The sequence below is a fragment of the Cavia porcellus genome, unplaced genomic scaffold (genome assembly GCF_034190915.1).
Source record: "Cavia porcellus strain 051 isolate PalLab524CR breed Dunkin Hartley unplaced genomic scaffold, mCavPor4.1 scaffold_1, whole genome shotgun sequence".
Classification (NCBI taxonomy): Eukaryota; Metazoa; Chordata; class Mammalia; order Rodentia; family Caviidae; genus Cavia; species Cavia porcellus.
In genome coordinates, this window is record NW_026947484.1 from 16401587 (window position 1) to 16407246 (window position 5660).

Here is a 5660-nt window from a genome sequence, read left to right on the forward strand (position 1 = left end):
TTGTTCTCTTTCTAAGCTCAGTGAAATCAGGCAAGCAACATCTAAGTCTCAAGGAGAAAATGGGGTTTGGTTCTATTTTGGATACCATTCCCTCATTGATTTTACCTTGTTGGAAGAGAGTTATGGTAATTAAAGAATACTCATCCATGCATAGGAGACTTAGTAGTCACAAGGCACATCTTGCTGTGTGTGTCTGCCAGGCAGATGATCTATATCTGAGTCAAAGCTGTGTCTTCTCAGATTTACCTGCCTGTTGATTGAAGTCTCAGCTAGATATTCAAGGATAAGACTGCCACCAATCATATCACTTCATCTCACTGACTCTCATCCTCTAAAACGAACCTTGAGACATGCACATTGGCTCAGCTCTCATCACAGGGCCCGGGGCAAGAGCCTTCAGTTACTCTGTGTATCTTGGCCTTTGAGGGTTCTGAATCTTTCTACTACTTCTATATTGAGAAGAAGTACCACAGAGATGGACACAGCACCTTGCAACCTGAGTCAGTATCAGAACAATGTCAGGCTATAAACCCTGAAAGTTATGGAACTGAAGAAAGAGGAGAGCCTTGGGTGAGGGAGACAGGAGAGCTTAGCTTGACCCTTCTGCTTACACGGAACTGTTTCAAGGGGCGGGACTTCCACATAGCCTGTCCAGGAACCAGCAGTGTTCTCCTGTGGCTGTGACCATCTCAGTCACGTGCCACCTTGTGTTTGCTTTGTTTCTTTTTCTACTGCATTCTCTTTTTCTGTTCACTGCTTTCAACTTAAGATCGAATGTAAGCTTTGACTCTGTTTGCAGAGGACTCAGGCTGAGTAAAAGTACATATCAGAAAAGAGATTATGTTTTGGTGCCAGCATTTGGACTCCATGGGACCATGTCTTGGAACTTGGATGTTGATGAAGGAAGGGAAATTCAGGATAATGTCACTAAGTATATATATATATATATATATATATATTTTTTTTTTTTCCTTCCAGAGAACTTATCTTTGAGATGCTGGGTCAGAAACTATGATTTGAATAGAATTATCATTATGACACTGAAGTTTTCTTCTATAGTGAGAACATCAGAATAGAAATAATGTTTATTAATTTTAGTATTCCTCGTTCTAGGCATATTACCTTGATCACTGTAAACACTAACAAAAGATTATTGAATAAGTTTTCTTATAGGTATTTCTTTTAGTAATTTGGGTAATGGGAGAAAAGTTAACCATTCAGTTTATTTTTCACAGTAATAAAGCTACAATTCCACTGGCAAAGGCTCACAAACCATAATGTAGAGACTACTGACTAGCAGAAAAGGCTATACTCAATCTACACATGCTGGGATAGGGGCTTGATAGGTTTCGCAGATGATCAAATAATGCAGCTGCAGAAATTTAACATAAAAATATATGATGCTTAAAACATCAGCCTTCTCTCCTTTCTGGAAACCCTATTGCAGGAAAATATCTGTGACAAAACACACTTTTAATGGAAGTATCTGTATTAAATTCTCAAGAACTTCTGTATGTCTATAAGCACACAGAAGTACTTTGATTTAGGCAATGCAGTGGTTTTCAATGCTGTCTGCTTTTTAGAATCATGGGGGTGAGAGACTAAAGAAGCTTTGTAAAAGTAATCCTGGTATTCAGCCTCGCAGACTGATTTCATGGATCTAATTACAGCTTAAGAGTTACGGTTTTTGTTTTGTTTTGGTCTTAATTTCCCAGTGTCTCCAGAATGTTAGAGATCTCCTGTGAAAGGTAAAGACTTGTTATAAATATATTAGATGGCCTGTTTGTCTGATAGTCCATAGATTATTTGAAAGCTAGTAGTCATTTTCTCTAGAGAAATGATCAATGTATGTAAATTAGAGACTACCCGGGGAATTTTAATTGGAAAGTTGGTAGAAAGCCAATCTTACCCGAGCAGTTACACTCATTGGTTGACCATAGTTCTGTCCCACCTCATGCTCACCTTGCGAGTTCCCATTTTCCCACCTTGGACCCATCTCACCTCATGGTTTTGCTCTATGAAAGTCTCCAGAAAAGGCAGTGTCTTTGGCAACCCACTCAGAACCCCTTCTGTCTCTCTTTTAGACAGAAGCTTTCGTTCTCTCAATAAATATATTCTGTTCTTAAAATTTTAAAAGAGTTTGAAAATTCCTATGAACATCCACTTGATGGGTTAAAAATGTTGCCCCTGGAAGTGAAGCCAAGGGTGAGGGACAGGGGGTAGAGCAAGGAAATCTTTGTCTAGATCTCTGCTTTCTGTGGAAGGCACCTGAGGGCATCACTGTTTATGGCAGTGAACTGTGATAGAAAAGAAAAACAGGAGAAGTGATGGTGATGATAACTGATCCAACAAGGAAATTAAGCAATTGGCAAGTAGTGAGATTGGATTTTTTCTCATTTAATTTTCACCAAATATATAACTCCAGGAAATATATAGCATATGAAAATGTTTGGTTTCCAGTAGCTGGTAGTCATCATTTTCTTGTCTGCCCTCTGTAAACCAATTGAGATGCTTTGGTCTTTAATAACTTTTGTAACCAAGATGATCAATACGAAGAATTGACTTTTGTTGGCAATCTAAAGCCGGTCCAATTATAAAAATTATTTTCTAAAGCACAGTTCCCTGATGCCACCAACATTACTAAAAGATAAATACACATACAGAGATACACAGACCTCTCTTGTGAACTATTGGCATTGGTATTTATTAAAGTCCTTAGAGAGAAGCCAGTATCATCTTTAAGAAGTTGAGGAATTCTTTTCTAGTTGTCTGAATCCCAAATGTTCTCAGGGCAAAGCTGTCCCGCTACATCAAGGATAGAAGACATTGAGCTGATGCCATGTGGGGTTGGATGGTCAGCTAGAGTACTTAAGATTCAAACCCATATGTCACGGACTATGGCTGGAACATTTCAGGTACCCTATTCCTGAGACCAGGGTTACAGAAACTTTTGGCATAGAGGCTCATAGCCCTCTGTGTGTAATAGTTTAGGAAGAGCCATTTTAGTCTAACATTAATATACTTATAGAAGTTTAAATATTACAAATTGTTTTCTGAAAAATTTGCTTGTGTCTAGGAAATAATGCCTGAAAGTTCATTCACTTTACTCCTGAATAATATAGATCTTCCAGACAAATTATTTTAGGGAATGTTTCTTAACTTTCCCACTTATCACTTTTGAATAATATAAAACAAATCCGTGTTCAGCTTCTGCCAAGACAATGCACCCGGGACTTCAAGCGTTCACTGGGAATCATTATTTTGTTTTGCTTTGCTTGGGTTCAGACCTCTGGAGATGGCCCTTGAGTTTCAGGTTCACTTACACGACTGAGTTGAGCCGGGTTTCCATCTGTAAGCATAAAATTGCTTTGAATTTCTCCAAACTCAGCCCAGGTTTACTGAAAACTTATCTAAGCATTGGCTAGGGTTCACTGAGAGGTTTGCAGATCTATTTGATTATTTAGCTGTTCAGAGCCTAATTTCTAAATTGTCAGGTGACAACTCTACCTGGTTGGAGATCCAGCTGGAGACAGTGCTTGTTATCCATGTCCCTGGGTAGAGGCTGCTTTTTTCTTTTTTCTTGAGTTTAGGCATTTAAAAGGAAAATATATGTCTCCATATCGCAAGTACACTTCTTGAATATTTCCCCAAATAAAAGGTAAAAACATTCACAAATCAAACCCTTCTTGTGTACTACACAAGCTTCTCTTCACTCTTCAGGTTTCCCTTTCACCAGCAGTGCCTGAGGTGTTTTCCCATTGACTCTGCTAGGGACTAACATGTAGAAAAGTGAATAAGCTTGAAAATGTTATGATTTCAAAATCAGTTGAGACTAAACAGTGTGTGGAGCCATGGAACATGCAGAAGTACATGTGTGCAAGACTCCGTAGGTAGATACAATCTCATGATGGCAGATGGAAGGAAAGGAAAGGAAAGACATCTCTAAGCGATGCTTGGAGTGATTTCCAGGGAACGGTGTATCTGAGATGTAAAACACTGAAGTCTAAATTTCAGAAGATTTAATACAGTTTTAAGATTTGTCTTTTAAAATTAATTTTAGAGCTTTTGTAAATGGGAAGGGAACAAAGAGATGGAAAGGGGGAAGGGTGTAAAAATAAGGTGTGTTATGTACTTATACCAACTTCCCATAATGAACGCAATCATTATGTACTATAAACATGTGTGTGAATGAAAACAAAGTTAAATAAAATAAAGTTTAAGAAAGTAGGCAGCTTTGCCTTCCCTTCCATCCCCCATGAAATCCTGCTAAATCTAGCTTAAACTCAAGTACTATCATTATTTTTAAAATATATCCTTTCACTTAAAGTAACTTTTAGAACTAATAAAGTTAATCAGTTACTGCTTATATATATCCAGAGCTATGCATAAGGTTAAAATGAAAACTAAAATGCAGATTTAAAATTAGTTTGAAATGATTATGCTAACATTTTGAAAGATTGTTGTGATAGATCTCTAGTAAAACTCAATTGTAGTGGTGCCAAAGGCTGGTTTTGTTACTAAAAATTTTAATATAGGTATCACTGGAAAAATTTCATAGCTTAGAAGTATATGTACCTGGAAAAAATGAGGAAATAAGACAAAACTAAAACTAGAAAGTTAGTCACTAAACTGAATGGATAATAGACGATTTCATTTAATTTTGCTGGAGCAGAGAACCTTTCTCGTTTCATATATTCATAGGACAAAACTGATGGTGGGCCAGTTTAATGCGGACATGGTACCTCTTTTGTGAAGCAGCAGCTGAGGAAATTTGGGCTTTCATGAGGGCAGATGAAAAGCCCAAGGAAAAAGTCAACACAGTACAGTTTTCATGTTAATTTCTAGGTGGTGGGGCAGGAGGGGTCTGTGACACAATTTAAGACTAAGCTGCAACTACCACTGTCATGGTTTATGTTTGTGTCCCCCAGGGCTCATGAGTTTGAATTGTGCATTTGTGATTCATTCATTGTCTAATGCTTGGATTGATGGTGTTAGTGCTCCACCCACTTAGGGGTGGAGCCAGAATGTGATGTAATGGCAGGAAGAAGGTATGTTTTTCTCTTTGCTGGTTGGAGCTTGTTGTTTGCAGCCTTCATGAAGCCCAGCCATGCCTGCCTGCCTTGGAGTCAACTGAATGTGGACGGAAACCTCCAAAAACTGTAAGAAATAAACCTTTTCTTTCCCAACTTTGGGCTTCAGGTATTTTGTTTCAGCAACGAGCATAAAGTAACTAAGACAACCACTTACCAAGCTAATGAAAGTCTATTGTGAAAAGCAGGGTTTGTCAATGAGGCAGATCAGATTCTGATTTGGTGGACAGCCAATCAATGAAATAGGCTCATCTACACAGTGGGAAATGGAATAGGACCATACAATTGATGTATTCTAGCAGCAGACAGGAGTTGTCTGCTAAAAAGTGACCCCCAACAACTTCATCCCAAAACCCAATTCTTACAGACAAGGATACACTCTGCATCACAAAACCACAGTTTGGTTTTGGGTCTATTACAGCATAATTTTCTTTATTCTTTCAATTCCCTTACCCATTTCTTTATTGTTCAAAGAGTATCTGGCATATGTGCACAACCATACTACATTTTTTAAAATGAATGACCAACAATATTGACATCAATGGTGAAAATACTGTTTCTGTGGAAAAC

The 5660-nt window shown here is 38.1% G+C and overlaps 1 pseudogene; it reads left to right on the forward strand.

Moving 5' to 3' along the window:
* Positions 1-4727: 4727 nt before the first annotated feature.
* On the forward strand, positions 4728-5413 carry LOC111755254 (small ubiquitin-related modifier 2-A-like; annotated as a pseudogene).
* Positions 5414-5660: the final 247 nt, after the last annotated feature.